We start from the raw sequence: 16540 nt of genomic DNA on the forward strand, positions 1-16540 counted from the left end.
AAAGCAACTTCACGTGAACACATGAAGCTGCTTTATACTGAATCAGACCCTTGGTCCATCTGAGTCAGTATTGTCTACTCAGTCCAGCAGCGGCTCTCCAGGGTCTCAGGCAGAGGTCTTTCACATCGCCTACTTGCCTGGTTCCTTTAACTGGAGATGCCTGGGATTGAACCTGGGACCTTCTGCATGCCAAGCAGATGCTCTACCACTGAGCCAAAGTCCCTCCCCAGGGACTGTGTTCTGTGTGTCTTTTTGAGGTTGGGGAAAATAGCACAGGGGAAAACTTAAATCTATCCTGCCCCCAGGGTTGATCTAAATAACATGCCTCTGACCCAATGATTTATTGATTAGAAAATTCTTAAGAGATCTGTTCTCATCTAACCTTTGCCCGGGGAAATCTGCTTGAGTTCATTGCTGGCATTGCGTCACAGCAAGATTCGCCTTGGCTAGTATAATTTTAAAATGCAACCGTGCTTGGCAAGCTCCTTGTCCCTCCAGGAAACCAAAAACACTGTCCTCACCCGGCCACCCAAACTTTCTGCAAGTTGGAATTTTCCAGGGAGTCGTGGAGGGTCTGTTCTCAATGTGACCCCACGTGGCGTGATGGTGTAATACCACAGCACAATCGAGACCCTGTTGGGCAGTTTCAAGGAAGGAGAAGCTGTGCGATTTGCAGTTGACGACTGCAGGCGAGTCAAAAGGTGCCATTTCTACTTGTTCTTGGCAATAAAGTCAAGAGAGTCGAGTGGCTTTCGACAGAGCGCTTCAGAATTGAAGCGCTTGCTGCTAGTAAACATATCATCATACAGTCATCAACTGCAACTTCTAAAAACAGTTCTGTGCTTCAGGCTTTCTGCTGTGAAGGGAGTCTGAGCACTGTCTTGCTGAAAATTCAAAACTGACAGAAAGGGCCACTTTTTACACGTCATCATAGATATTTCTAACCTTTTCGGGGGGTTTGGATTGAGCCAGACAAGATCTGAAAAATTGTGATGTTTTAAACCACCATTTGGAGGGAGGAATAGAGTGAAAGATTCTCTACCGAAGGTTTCTGCATCCCATAGAGTTGCGGAACAATTATTCACATCCTCTCTGGGTTTCACTGTTCCTATTGACTCCAGTTTGTCAGCAGTTTGGTCGATGGAAGGTGGTCCATAATGACAGCTAATCAGTTTCACCAGTCTGATTTAGATGTGTCCTGCTGTATGATTTCACCCCTGAAATGGTTCATATTCATTGCCTACCTGCCATTTGTTTTAAAAAGCCACTGTGTGCTATGAAGCTTGGACATTTGCAAGTCTCTCCCCCCCCCTATTAATTTTGCTTCTTGCAAAAGTGTTCTGGGATTCCCATTTTGAATAGTAAATTATGCTGGGGTGGGATATTCCAAGCACTTCAGAGTAAGGCCTTCCTCTCTGTGTGAGCAGTAAACATTTGTGTGGTAAAGTGACCTTGGAAAAATCTTTGCTCTGCAACAGAGGTCGGTTCTGAGAACGCCACGGCAAAGCACATCAGACTTCTTTTTGTGATTGGCACGTTAATAACAATATTGCTTTTTTGGTTACTTGTGTACGCATGACAAAGGGGAAGTTTGGAACATACAAGGAGAATTCTTTTGCCTGGGGAGCCCTTTTGGTCTTAAATGAGCTAACAATCTCTGGTGAGGTGGGAAAAGAGAGCTTTTGCAGCCGCTTAAAGGAGAAGTGGATCAACATTTTGAAATATATGATCTAGAATTTTCTGGTGCAAGTTTCAGTGTGATAATTGAAATCAATCATTACGCTTGTATATGTGACAAAGATTAGGTTTTAACAGTGCAATCCTAAACAGAGTTGTGGGGTGTAACTGTGTCTAGGATAGCATTGTAGATCATGTTGAATATCAGAATCTGAAACTGTATTAGTGAGTCTTGTTACATGGTGGATAGTCTTTTTGATGGTGGCATCTTGCCTTTGGAATGTCCTCCCCCTTGAGGGTCACCTGGAAACTACTTTTCTCTCCTTTAGGCACCAAGCCTAAAAACCAGGCTTTTAACTAAGAGGTTCCATCTTTTTCAGCTGTTTTATGGTCTCTTTTAAAGCACTTTTATATTCTGGCTTGTTTTTATTGGCAGTTTTTATTGGTAATGTTTTTTATTGATAATTAACTATTGCTTCTGGGTTTTGTTCTTTTTTTATTGTTTTACTGTTTTAACTGTGAGCTGCCTCGAGTTACAGTTTCTCATGGCAAATTGCACGAAGTCAGGGTCTGAAATCCATTTTGTTCAAAGATGAAGGCTATAACTCTGCCTATCCAAGGCCAAAAATATACCAGAGGCAGCGTGAAGAGGCAGCATAGAAATTTTCTAACCAAATAAACATTTCCCTCATTTTTTTTTCCTTTCCTACATTGGCTTCCCGCATCTCTCCCACTTTTATGGGTTAATCTTCTCGAGGAAATGCGTTTGCAAGTTTTAAATTTCACAGATATCTGCACTTCATCATTATTAGTTTTAATAATTTTCTAGGCAATCCCCCCCGCACAAATATATAATTCTGTACAGTCCACCTTTCTAAGTGGCCATTTTCTCCAGGCGAACTGATCTCTGTCGCCTGGAGTTCAGTTGTAATAGTGAGAGATCTCCAGCCACCATCTGGAGATTAACAAGCTAAGTAACACAAATAACCTTTGCTGAAACAACTGTGTTGAAATTTACAAAAACAGCATGTAGACTCAATTTCTATGCAGTAGTAATTTTACTATTTTACTATACACACAATAACAGTGAATCCTAAAGATTAAATCCTAACTCTAATACAAAAACTACAGCCTATTGACAAATACACAGACAATATGCAGGCGTTTCAGTAAGGAACTGAATACCCAGAGAGGTTTGATGGTGTTTCGTATTTGTGAGGTTTTTGTACCCATGAGCATACTAAGATTGAGCAAATTTGCATAGACGCAATAAGGAGTTCAGCGAAACGCGCACTGATCTGGAGGTGGCATCCGATTCTGGGCCACGCCTAGTCCTTGTTCCTGGGCTATGCCTTTCTGGTCAATATCTTCTTTCTTCCACCTATGAGAGATGATGGACTTTGGGCAAGACTTGCCTGACATTGAGTCAATTGTAGAGGACTCCGCAGTCTCCATACATTGTGATTGAGTGCCCCTACGAGGGAAGCTACTAGCCTCTCGCTTTGTGAGAGATTTGTATATATTTTTGTAACACTGTATTGTCTGTGTATTTGTCTGTAGGCTGTAGTTTTTGTATTAGAGTTAGGATTTAGTCTTTAGGATTCACTGTTATTGTGTGTATAGTAAAATAGTAAAATTATTACTGCATAGAAATTGAGTCTACATGCTGTTTTTGTAAATTTCAACCATGGCAACCCTAACTCCCAGTGTTGTTGTGAGGGTAAAATGTAGGTGAGGAGAATGATGTAAGCTGCTTTGGCTCCCCATTGTGGAGAAAGGCAGGGTATAAATGAAGCAAATAAATAATACAGCTGAAGATGGGGGGGAGATAAAAGGTGGGGGGATAGGCGGGAAAGAGAGGAGGAAGCAAGGAAAGGTGAGGATATGGGGATTGCCAGGAAGAGGAAAGATGAAATAGTATGGGGAGGCAGATAAAGGGGAAAGCGAGGTGCCCCTTGCAAGTCCTTGTGGGTTCCCCACCATGCAACTGGGCCAACCCAGCAGCTGGCAACACACAACTGGGCCATAATTTTCCTGGGCAAAGGCTGCCAGGGGAAGGGAAGGAGGAACAGGAGGGTGAGAAGAAGGGCTGCCAACCTCCAGGTGGTTGCTGGAGATCTCCCACTATTACAAATGGTCTCCAGGTGACAGAGATCACTTCACCTGGAGAAAATGACTGCTTTGGAAGGTGGACTCTATGGCATTATAACCCAGCAAGTTGTTGTGGGTCCCCCACGTATATTTAATCTACAAGCATATTTAAGTCTCCAGGTCTTGAACCTAGAACTGCATGGCCTGAAGCCAGAACCTAGAACCTGGGACTGTGTATGCCAGGGGTGTCCAAACTTTTTTCAAAGAGGGCCAGATTTGATGAAGTGAACATGTGTGAGGGCCGACCATTTTGCCTGACATTCTTTGAACCATTAAAATTAAATGCAAATTAACTATTTTATGCAAAGTTTATTGCAAACGGCATACTTTTCATTTCGTCACATGGATGACAAATCTAAACAGGTGTTAAATCACTCTCCCTTTCATATCTGAAGGCCAGATGAAAAAAAAATCAAGGAAGCTGAAATATATGTCAGGAACACTGTAAAGTACATTACATGTTATTGGTAATAAAGATTGTCAACTTTTAAGTTCAAAAAATATGAACAGGAACATAACACCAGGAATACATGTTGTGTCCAAATATATTTATACCTGATTTAGACCAACTGACATTAACTGAGATTTTACAATGTATTCATCTCAATTGGAAAAAAAAAACTTGCCTGCACTAATGTGAAGGGTGAAACTGAGATCTGGACTGCAGCACATAGGCTAGGTCTGGTTCAAAGGCAGTGGTTTTGATTCGCAAAATGTCACGCAGGTGAGAGTCACTTAGTCTTGTCCTCACGCTGTTCTTGTTAAAATTCATAGCAGAGAATGTCTTCTCACACAAATATGTTGAGCCAAACAAGCTCAGCATTTTCTTAGCCAATGTTCGAATCTCTTGAAACCGGCTCTTATCCAGTTGGCGGTAAAAGTTCACAAGAGAGAGCTGTTGGTGACGACTGCGTAACTCGCTGTCACAATGCAGGTCAATGAGCTCGAGCTGCAGCTGGAGCATCATTGGGGTCAACAGAGAATGGAGAGGAGAAAAGGCTGATCTCCTTTTCAATAGCAGCAAAATCCTGAAAGCACCGTTTAAACTCCCCAGCCAGAGATGCGATGTCTGCTACATACCTGCTCGTTTGCGCACTGATATTGTCCTGTGGAAAACTGTTCATTATTTCCTGCAGTGCTGAAAAATGTACGGTATTGGGCTGTGTTTGTGACAGTTGCCTTTGGAAAAGTTGCAGCTTTGTTCCAAAGGCTTTGAGGTGTGAATAAAGCTGGTGCACCGCTGCATCTTTCCCCTGAAGACTCGTGTTCAGTACATTCATATGCTTTGTTATGTCAACTAAAAACCCCAAATCAGCCAGCCAAATAGGATCAGATAGTTCTCGCATCGGTTGTCCCTTTGTTTCCAAGAATTCTCTGATTTCCTTTCTGAGAGAGTAGAAACGCTGCAGCGCAGACCCCCGACTGAGCCATCTTACATCGTTGTGATATAAAACATCTTCGTATTCAGCCTGGATGTCCAGTAGAAACTGTTTAAACTGGCGGTGGCACAGGGCTTTCGAGCGAATAAAATTAATGGTCTTAAGCACTGGTTTCATAACATGATCATATTTGAGATGTTTAGCACAGAGAACTTGTGTTTTTTTATAATTTTTTTATTAATTTTTATAATAAATCCAAAAAAAAGAAAAAGAAAAAAGTATACATAATAATAATAAAAAATAAAGAAAAAATAATACATACAAATATAGAGTGTAAGTTTCTGTTATTACATTGTTATACATATAAAGATATATATTACGCCCTAATTCAGAAACCCACCACCCACCACAGTACCCATCACCCTTGGACTTCCGATGGGGTGTAGTGACTAATAGAAAAAATCACATTATTATACATTAATTAAAATCACATTGTACTATAATTCGTTAACTATATTTTTAAAATCCGTTTTTGCCAATTTATCCCAATATGCAGCGGCCTTTGACCACATAATTTTAAATTCCTCCATATCTTTACCATGTAAAGATGCTGTAATTTTGGCCATCCGCATATACATCCATAATTTTTCTCTCCATTCTCTAATTGAAGGTTTATTCATTTGCTTCCACTTTTTAGCAATTGTAATTCTAGCTGCTGCAAAACTATATTGGCATATGACTCTATCACCTTTATCCAATTCTCTGTTTGGAATACCCAATAAGCAAAAAGCGGGATCTCTCTTAATTTTTATTTTAATCAAATTATTAGTTTCATTCATAACTGATTGCCAAAATCTCCTAATTTTTTTGCAAAACCACCAAATATGCATAAACGTACCTGTATCAGTACCACATTTCCAGCAAAACGCTTTATCATCTTTGTTCATTTTACTTAATAGGACCGGAGTTATATACCATCTATAAAACATTTTATATAAATTTTCTCTTATTTCATTCGAAATAGTAAACCTAAATTCATTTTTCCAAAGCTTTTCCCAAATTTCCAAATCAATATTATATCCTAGATCTCTCATCCATTTCAACATGACCAGTTTAATCCTTTCTTGTTCTAAGTTCAATTCTATAAGTACTTTATAAATCCTTCCAATCAATCCTTTATTACCTTTTAGTAATAATGTCTCAAAGTTGGATTTAGTATGGTTAAATCCCAACCTATTATCTTTGATAAAAACATCATTTAATTTATAATACATAAACCAGTCTTTTAATTGAAGTTCTTCACGTGTTTTCAATATCCATGTCCCATCTCTATAATCTATCAGCACAGAGAACTTGTTGATGGATGATACAATGGAGTTTAATAGCTTTGCCTCCTTCTTCGATCACCTTGTTACAGATTAGGGTTGATAATCCACTTCGTTCACCAGTCATGGCAGGTGCCCCATCAGTAATAATCCCAGAAACTTTGTTCCAAGGCATTTTCATGTCATCTATGGCTGAACTAACAGAAACAAATAAATCTTTTCCTCTTGTTTGGTCCGTAAGGCTCTGGAGGTCAAGTAATTCTTCTGTCACATTCATTTCATCGTCCACCCCTCTCATAAAAATCAGCAACTGAGCTGTGTCAGATAGGTCCGTGCTTTCATCACAGGCTATTGAAAAGAACTCAAAATCCACTCTTTTGGACATCAACTGTCTCTTAATATCTGATGAAATATCTTCAATTCTCCTCGCTATAGTGTTACGAGCCAGGCAAATGTTGGCAAGCTCTTTCTTCTTCTCGGGACAGATATTCTCAACCATTTTCATAACACATTCTTTGATAAATTCACCCTCAGCGAAAGATTTGCAATTTTTAGCAATTAACATTGCCACCTCATAGCTCGCCCTTGTGGCATTTTCATTTGACTCACGGGCTCTTGTGAAAAATTGATGTTGTGACATTAAAACAGCTTCAAGTTGCTTACACTTTTCACTGCGGTCGCGCCCTGTTAGCTTGTCGTATGACGCGCTATGTCTCGTCTGGTAGTGTCTCTTGACTTTAAATTCCTTATAAACAGCCACAGTCTCTTGGCATATCAGACAAACGCAGTGATTCCGTATTTCAGTGAAGAAATATTCCACTTTCCACCTGTCCTGGAAGCGGCGGCCCTCACTGTCAACTTTCCTTCTCTTGTTTACAGTCGCCATTTTAGAAATTGGCCAGAAAGGGAAGGGATCACGTGGGCGCAGTGCCAGAGGTTTTGGTCTAAGCATGTTACTAAGTTCCTTAGTAAGACTTCAGCACAATGCTAGAGAGTTGGACTTCATATGCAGATCTGATACTGAGCCTTGGACAGAATAAAAAAATGTTACCAGCTGATAGTAAAACCATGCATCTGACAAACTGGGCTGGCTTTGGTTCGCAGTATAATGCCACAATAGGTGCCACAAGAATTTGTTGTTTTAGTTGCAGCAGATTACCACTGCTACTCCACTTAAATAGGTTCAAATTTATTTATTTGTGTGTGTTTTTCATATACAAGGGACCACGTCTACACAGCTTCCAGACTGTGTAGGGGCCGTGGCTCAGTGATAGAGCCTCTGCTTGGCATGCAGAAGGTCCCAGGTTCAATCCCTGGCATCTCCAGTTCAAGGGACTAGGCAAGTAGGTGATGTGAAAGACCTCAGCCTGAGACCCTGGAGAGCAGCTGCCAGTCGGAGTAGTAGACAGTAATGGACCCAGGGGTCTGATCCAGTATAAGGCAGCTTCATGTGTTCAACTACTGCAGCCTTCCCTCCTCCAGCGGGTCAAGGAACACCGCTGACCCTGCCAATGGGGAGGGTCACAAACTATTGGAGTAGCATACCCATGTGCCCCTGCTCTCCCCACCGGGTGTAGCCTCCTCCATAGCCAGAAGAGTGCATCTGCACACAGGCAGGAAGATCCACTCCCAGCTTACCTCCCTCCATCCCCTTGCCCATGGCCCAGCTGCCAGCGACCCACCCCCGGCTCCTGCCTCCCACAATCTTCCCTTCGCCACCTTCCTGCCCTTGGAGCATCTTTCCTCGCTGAGGCATCTTCCTACCTCGCTCGCCTCGTCACTCCAGGCTTTTTTCTCCCAACAGAAAACGGACCTCCACAAATCCAGTGGTGGAAAAGACACGGGAACCCTCCTCGTGCTCGACAACCACAGCAAGGAATAGACTGGGGGTGCATCACAGAGGTGTTGGAGAAAACGGCTTCCTACTGGAAACCGGAAGTAAGGTGAGGGCCCGGCTCCTAAAATAGTGAAGGAGCGCTGGGGGCCCGTGGGCGGTGGCGGGGAGGGGCCTCCTTCCCTCCGGCCCACCAGCTGACTGGCGGTGTCCCAGCTGGCTCCCGGGGCGCGTGGGCTCCGCGCCAGGCTCCCGCGGCGCTGGGCGGTGGCAGGTAGGGTCCTCCCGTCCCCCAGCTGGCTGGTGGCTTTAAAGCCAGCTCCCCTGGCGCGCCGGCTCCACGCCCGGCTCCCGCTGTGCTGGGCGGCAGCTGGGAGGGGCCTCCTGCCCCCCAGCTGGCTGGCGGCTTTAAAGCTGGCTCCCCTGGCATGCCAGCTCTGCTCCCCGCTGCCGCTGCACTGGGCAGCTGGGAGGGGCCTCCTGCGCCCCAGCTGGCTGGCGCCTTAAAGCCGGCTCCCCTGGTGCGCCGGCTCCGCGCCCGGCTCCTGCTGCGCTGGGCTGCTGCTGGGAGGGGCCTCCCGCCCCCCAGCTGGCTGGCGGCTTCCTAGCCGGCTCCCGGGGCGCGCCGGCTCTGTGCTGGGCTGCCACGGCCGGGGGTCGGCCGTGGCTCCCAGGGCCTCTCGGCAACTTTGTCCTTCTCCCCGGGGGCCGGATTCAACCGGTCCGCAGGCCACAAGTGGCCCGCGGGCCGGACTTTGGACATGCCTTGTGTATGCTCATATCTTAGAGTCCTGAGGAAATAAAGGTGGGCCCTATATTTGGCAGAAAGTATGAAGCTTGGGGACTCACCAGGCATGGTATGAACCCTGTGAGCTTGGCCTTTTGCCCTTGCCTACGTTCTACCTGTTTCAAGACTTATCTCTGGCTCCAGCTCAGTCTTCCCATTCCAGCATGTGACTTTGGGCACCCTAGGTTGGAGAACCCATTCTAGATTTGGACCCAGCTGCCTCCAGCCAGGCTCTGACACTGTGCTAGAAAGCTGCAACCAACGTTTATTTCCCAGAGTGCATGAATGCAGTGAATAAAACCCATGTGAAGCATCATTAGTCTACACAAACTTTCACTGCCGCCTCCTGCACAGATTTTCTTGTTGAGTTTAGTTCCCCTTCTGCTGTTCCTTGCTGTTAAGGTTGCCAGGTCCCTATTCGCCACCAGCGGGAGATTTTTTTGGGGTGGAGCCTGAGGAGGGCAGGGTTTGGGGAGGGGAGGGACTTCAATGCCATAGAGTCCAATTGCCAAAGCGGCCATTTTCTCCAGGTGAACTGATCTCTATCGGCTGGAGATCAGTTGTAATAGTGGGAGATCTCCAGCTAGTACCTGGATGTTGGCAACCCTACTTGCTGTTATGGTACTCATTTTTGTACATCCCCATATAATGTATGAGAAAATTTAGTTTATCCTGTCGTCGTCCCCCATCATCCAGTGTGGTGTAGTGGTTATACTGTCATCTAGGTTTGAATCACCATTCTTCCATGGAAGCTCACTGGGTGATTTTGGGCCAGTGACACACTCTCAGCCTAATCTACGTTGCAGGATTGTTGTTAGGATAAAATAGAGGCAAGGAGAATGATGTAAGCTGCTTTGGGTCCTCATTGGAGAGCAAGTGGGGTATAAATGAAATAAATAGATCACTCCCTACAAACACGCCCTGTATAGTTGTATGGGCTGAATTGTCTGTTCTCAGGTCAGTGCATTTTTGTAGAGCAACAACTGCGTTGACCGTACGGATGCTCCTCTGGTCTCTGCGCTCATCCTTCTGTAATTGTTAACTTGAATGGAATGCAAAAACTCTGGTTTGACACTAGTAGAACTTTAACTTTCAGTAGATGGTGAAAAGTGGGGATAGAAGGAGGTGCACTTCCTTACTGGCAGGCAGCTGATATGGGTTGTGTCCGTTGTTCACCTTCTTGTTGAACATTTTGTGATTCCCCCCCCTGCATACATCTTTTTTACTTTTTATCATCCAATTCAATTTGCTGTGTTTTGCCTGCTTTTAAAAGACGCAACTGTCACTGAAATGCCTCCGTCTCTGTATTAAAGATTTATTTAAAAATCAAATACAGTTCTTTACTAGCCGCTCCTTGTCAGTTTTTCCCCAGCTCAACGTGCCTAGGCTTGTAGGCAGTTGACAAATTTAACAATAAAGGGGGGGAAGTTATCATAATATTTGCTTCACAATAGTCAGTGGTATACCAGGGTCCCCACCCCCGGCGCCACCCTTATTAAGGCTGATTTAGAGAAGTGTGAGGGGTACCGAGAGGAAATTCAGAATCTGGTGCTGTTGCTGCATTTGTGTTCCCTGTATGCTGACATGGGTTCTTTGTTACCCTTCTGCTCTGTTCTCCATAGTGTTTGCATGGAGGGTGGGACAGAAGGTTGTTTGGTGTCTTGTAAAACATTTACCAAAAGCAGTCAGCCATAGATTTGAAGGGCATTCCATTGCCAAGCTGCCTGTGGGAGGGGAAAGAGAGGGAGAAGAAAGAAGGTGCACGAAAAGAGAGTGAACCCCAGGTACCGTTTAATATTTTGATTTTCCCCGTTTATCAAGAGGCTTGAGAAAGAGGTTCAGTTTGTGCAACCGAACCAGAAAATGAAACCAGTCGTGAATGTTTCTCTTAATGGGGGGGGGGGGACGACTTATAAGCCATTTGCAAAGTTATGACTTAAGGTACTGATCCGTTCTACCATTCATAGTTGGATTTGGGGTCTTTACACTGTGAAAACATTCCCATTGAACTCTTGCATTTCAAAACAGTCCTTGAGCTTTGACTTGTAGAGACTCACCTATTTTTATACTACAACAGGGGCATGGTTAATAATTGATTTCCTGCGCAAAGTTTTGCAAAAATATTTATTCTGTTTGAGACCAAGCATACTTTTCTGTATGTTTCCTTGTGTGCCTTAATTTATTTCCCCATATTAAGCATAAAGACATCTATGACTTTTTTCTGATTTAGAGAGTAGGTTACGAAAAAATGGAGGGTTCAACCATTTTAAGGGTAGTCTGAAGAATTGCATACAATTTCAGAGTTAACTTCTATGGGCTTTTACATAGGGATCAGTAATCTTCCTCCCTACACAATATGGGAGGAATCAGTAATCTTCCTCCATACACAATATGTGAATGTCATATAGCAACTTTTTACCTGTGGTGGAAGCAAAATAAGTCCATCTCTCTGTTGAAAGCCGTACTATTACCTGGTCCTACAGAACGTGCGAACTATACAAAATTTAACAATGCAAGCGAGACTTGTTTTGGGGTATTTGGTGTTATGGTGTAAGAGTCAGAATTTGTGGTGCCTAGAAAGAACTCGCTGACAGTTTCTTGAAAGCAGTAATTCTTCAAATAGTTGCTTTGAATAGCGCTGCAGATTAATTTGGTGAACCTTTATGTCAGTTTGATTTATGTAAATCTGATAGTATCCAAATGTAACCCATCTTTGCTGTGATGTAGGGTAGACATTAACTACGGAAATGTAGTATTGGATGTTTTAAGAATCTTGCTAGAGAAGCAGGGTATGTCCTTCCCAATCTCTGTAACCTACGGACTTAAGATCAATACAACAGCAATCCAATAACGAAATAACTGAAAGGCAGAGTTTTACCTGAAAGAGCAGTCTCCCAGTGAGTAAAAAATGGAAATGTTTGTCCTTAGTTCTGTGACTTTTGCCATTTGATACAGCAAATAATTTTAGGTTTATTCCTAGCTCCCTTAATTTATGGCTGTATACACACTTCACAATATGATGGCTTTCATTGCATTTTAATTCTGTTCCTCTTTATGAGAGATCTCTCTCACACACACACATACACCCATCCTTACAACTCTGTGAAATGAGGTGGGCTAAAAAATTATGGATAGTCTGAAGGAACCAGGAAGTGTTGCGGCTTAACTGAGATTTGAATCTGGATCTCCCTGTTCCTAATGAAACACTCTATCCTCTGTACCAAACTGGCTACACCAATGTTGAGGTTGACTCACCTTCACAGCCAGTTCTCATGGTCTTTAAAGCTTGTAGATCTTATCTCTTGGCTCACAAGGGCCTTGGTTTGAAACCGCAAGACTGGTAATAATACTTTCTCTGGACATGTGATGCCGTTGTTTTACAGCTGGTCGCCATAACAGAAAATTAGGGGATTCAGAGAAAAAACTGAGGCTGCAGTCTCTTTCACACTAGTTGGAAGGAAGTGCTGCTGAATTAATTGGGATTTGCTTCCAATTAAACACAGGCTCACACTACGTATTTTTCACCCGTATTTGAACCATGATGGTCTGCTTCAGTACGATTAAGTGCGTAGAAACGTCATAAAAATTGCACAACGAAAAATCCATAATTGTGCTTTTAATTTAACGGTTGAACTTTCCGATTTTATGTTAAGATTTTGTTGGAATTACAGTTAGTACAGCATTTTGATATTTTCTTAATCTTTAGCATGTTTAACTTGGAGGGCATCCTCATGAATTTCAATAGCACTTGTTCTCAAATAAGTGTAAAATATGATTGCAGTCTTAAAATATTTTTAAAAGTTGTAATAAAGAACATAAATTAAATGGATGTCCTCATTAAAAAAAACATGTTTTGACTCAGAATTTCTGTTCAAGCTTAGAATAACAGCACAATATTTATTGCTAGTTTGCAAAACATCTAAATGCTTGCTACATTTTAATGTAATAATAAATAACAATGTAATAACATTAAAATGGACTTCGGATAGATCTTTCCATTTAAAGTGGAGCTCTACAGGATTAGAAAACTGTTTTGGGAATGCAATTGAACTGGGGGAAATACACTGTACTTTCTTTTATATTTCGTTTCAGAAATATGCGCCTACATGCTTCTGTTAGTCTTCAACAGCCCAAATGGTTGAGGATATGAGTGAGGTGAATTTTATGCCATGTCAGTCACCATCTGTATCCTTGTTTACCAAGTTCCATTCGGTTACACCTGTACAAATACACGAGAGGTACTGAGGTAGCACACATCTTAAAGCAAAATGATTTGGACAGTAAAATATTCTGTTGGAGAGGAATGTGATGGGAAAAGTACTATCCAGTGTATGTGTGCGGCGGGAATATAATAATTATTTTTATGTGCATGCAAGAAAGAATATAGAGACGCTTGGATTCAAGTGTCTGCTGTCTGACACGTTAACTAGTTTGGACAATGGAACTCATAGGTGAGAACCTGGAACTTTATAACCTTCTCCCTCATAGGGCTGCCAACTGTGGCTTGATGAATTCCTGGGGGCAGTACCCTGGGGAGGGAGGGAGTTCACTAGGGTTGAGATACCATAGAGCCCACCCTTCAGAGTTGCCCTTTCCTCCAGGGGAACTGATCTCTATAGTTTGAAAATCAATTGTAATTCCAGTAGATCTCCAGGCCCCACGTGGCGCTTGGCAGCTCTAGCACATAATATATGAAGGTTGTATATAAAAAAGAAAAAGCAATGTAGTCTCCATTTATTTTGTATTTAGTCTGTATTAAAAGATGTTAATTTATAAGGCTTGTATTACAAATGTAATATGTACCTTTGTTACTACTGAATTAATATTCATGTATATACAAATTCATTTATAATAGGGTTGCCAGGTCCCTCTTTGCCACCGGCGGGAGATTTTTGGGGCGGAGCCTGATGAGGGTGGGGTTTGGGGAGGGGAGGGACTTCAATGCCATAGAGTCCAGTTGCCAAAGCGGCCATTTTCTCCAGGTGAACTGATCTCTATTAGCTGGAGATGAGTTGTAATAGCAGGAGATCTCCATCCACCACCTGGAGGCTGGCAACCCTAATTTATAAACACATTAATATTCATGAATACATTGTGAGTCATGAATATAATTCTATACCAAAGGTTGGGTACCAGTTGATGTATTGTTTGTCGTGCACATTTAGTACATGACTCCCCCCATAATTATTGTTCAGTCCCACATGGAGCTTGGCCGCTCTAGCCTGCAAGCCTTTAACCTGTTCCCCGGGCCAACACCCAATCAGGGCTTAAACTGTCTTCCTCAATATATATTCTGTTATTCCTCAAAGATTTAATATATTTGAGAGCTATTTCATACAGTTCTCAATCTATACTATATGGCACCAGAGATTTTTAACCTCGGCCCTGCAAATATTCAGTCCCAGTACAGATGTAATGCTCTTATTTCCCCTCTGTTCTTGCATTTTAACCCCCCCCTTTTAACTTTAATAACTAACAGCGCATTCCTGAAAGGAATGCCTCCACTGGTTTTAGGAGGCAACCCAGTGGCGTTGCCTCCTAAAGAGTTTTCGCCACGGCCGAAATCTCTACCTGGCACCAAAAACCTGTGCAACCCTCATAGAGTTGCACGGGAGATACGCCAGCAAAAAGCTGACGTATCTTTGCAAAAACAAAAAAGGGCGTTCCAGAGCTGAAAAGGCACGGGAGGCGGACTAACGTCGCCCCACCCCCCTGCCAGGCGCTGTTATGCCCCAGGAATGCCTCCTGGGACGCCGGGACACCTCCCAGCTCGCCGCCGCTGCCTGTGCCAGCATCCGGAGGCTGGTAGGAGGCTGCGGCGGCGGCTGGGCCCAGTGCAGCCGTGGCCGGGGACAGTCAAAACCTGTACTTGGCATTGTGTGTATGTGCAAAGTGCCGTCAAGACGCAGATGACTTATGGCAACCCATTATGGGGTTTTCAAGGCAAGAGACTAACAGAGGTGGTTTACCAGTGCCTTCCTCTGCATAGCAACCCTGGTATTCCTTGATAGCCTCCCATCCAAATACTAACTAGGGCTGACCCCGCTTAGCTTCTGAGAGCTGACGAGATCGGGCTATACCTTGCTGCCTTTGCTCTACTTGGCATTGTACCTGGAATAAACTCTAAGGCCATTTATTCATGGAAGGTTTTGCATTGGATTTGCCACTCTTTAGATGCACTTTCCCCCCATCCATATTCTCAAAGCTCAACAATAAGCCACCATGCAGAGTTTTGAGAATTCAGATGGGGAAAATATCCATCTATAGGGTGACAAATCCAATGCAAAACCTTCCATGAATAAATGGCCTAAGTCGTTGTCCTTCAGGGGTCATATGCTTACTTCCATGTGTCCCTGTTCAATGTTCTTTCTGCAGCATTTTGAACCCGTTGACATTTCTCAAAGGACTTCAAAAGCAGCCCTACACTGAGGGAACTGCAGTAGTCTAGCCTAGGTAGGATCAAAGCACAGACAGTCACAGTAAGCTCATCCATTTCCAAGGAATTGTTCAGTTTATAAACTGTGGTTTGAGCTAGCTGTGGCTAGCAAAAATCATGTCAGCAGAGATGACATTGTGACATCATTAGGTCTGAGACTGGCTAGATCATTACAGCAGCATCAGCTCTTTGTGGAAGGAAGGTGGGTTCAAGAATGCTTCCCATCCTAAGTCTCTGTTTTAGGAAACAATGGTCATTATGCATGGGAGTTTTACCTGAAGTTTGTTGCTTGCTGGACCCTCACTTTCCTGTTGGGAATCTATGCACCAGCAGTCTCCAAGCTCAAATCAAGTCCCGCCCCTTTAAATGCTGCTTTGTAATGGGCTTACTTGTAGTGCTTACTGTGAGAGAAAATCCCCCCCCAAACCCAATTGCCACATAAAAAAGCATTTTAAGAACAACAACATAAAAAACGGAGCAATCTGACGGGGGGGGGGGACAAATCCAAGCCTCCATTTTAAAAAGATTTTCTTCTGCTCAGAAAGTGCTCTGAGGAAGCAGGACGTATTTGAGTCCCTGCCTCTGGACATGCTGTTGTGTAATTGGCTGTGAGAGAAACCAAGCTTGCGTGCCCTGCACTTTGCCTTATGCGTGGGGATTTTACCTGGGCTTTGCTCAGGGGAGAGGGAAGACATTGCGAGGGGTGGCAGCGAGGTCATCTCTAATGGATGGAAAAATCATGCATAACTCCAAAGAACAACCGAGACAGACTAGGGGCGAACGTGAGTTCCCATGCATAAATGACTTATGAGTTTGACTGGAGAGAAGGGATGATTTCCAAAACTGTCAAGCGGTTGATCTTCTAAACACAGAAGCTGAATTTCTTATTTGCTAACATACAAGAACTGGAAGGCGTTAGAATCGCCTCTGCTCCTACATTTTTAAAATAGC

At 43.4% G+C, this 16540-nt stretch overlaps 1 protein-coding gene across 4 annotated transcripts in view; it reads left to right on the forward strand.

Annotated features, from left to right (window-relative positions):
* Nucleotides 1-16540, forward strand: part of RBM47 (RNA binding motif protein 47) — a 101857-nt gene that overhangs the window by 33402 nt on the left and 51915 nt on the right. For 3 of the 4 annotated variants that reach the window (XM_056855349.1, XM_056855352.1, XM_056855353.1), the window contains exon 1: nucleotides 10877-10937. The exons of the other annotated variant lie outside the window; for it this stretch is intronic. The gene's annotated coding sequence lies outside the window, so the exon portion shown is untranslated. Of the gene's footprint in view, nucleotides 1-10876; nucleotides 10938-16540 lie in introns of those variants that run through there. 4 annotated transcript variants of the gene reach the window in all.

This window comes from Euleptes europaea, chromosome 9, assembly GCF_029931775.1.
Source record: "Euleptes europaea isolate rEulEur1 chromosome 9, rEulEur1.hap1, whole genome shotgun sequence".
Classification (NCBI taxonomy): Eukaryota; Metazoa; Chordata; class Lepidosauria; order Squamata; family Sphaerodactylidae; genus Euleptes; species Euleptes europaea.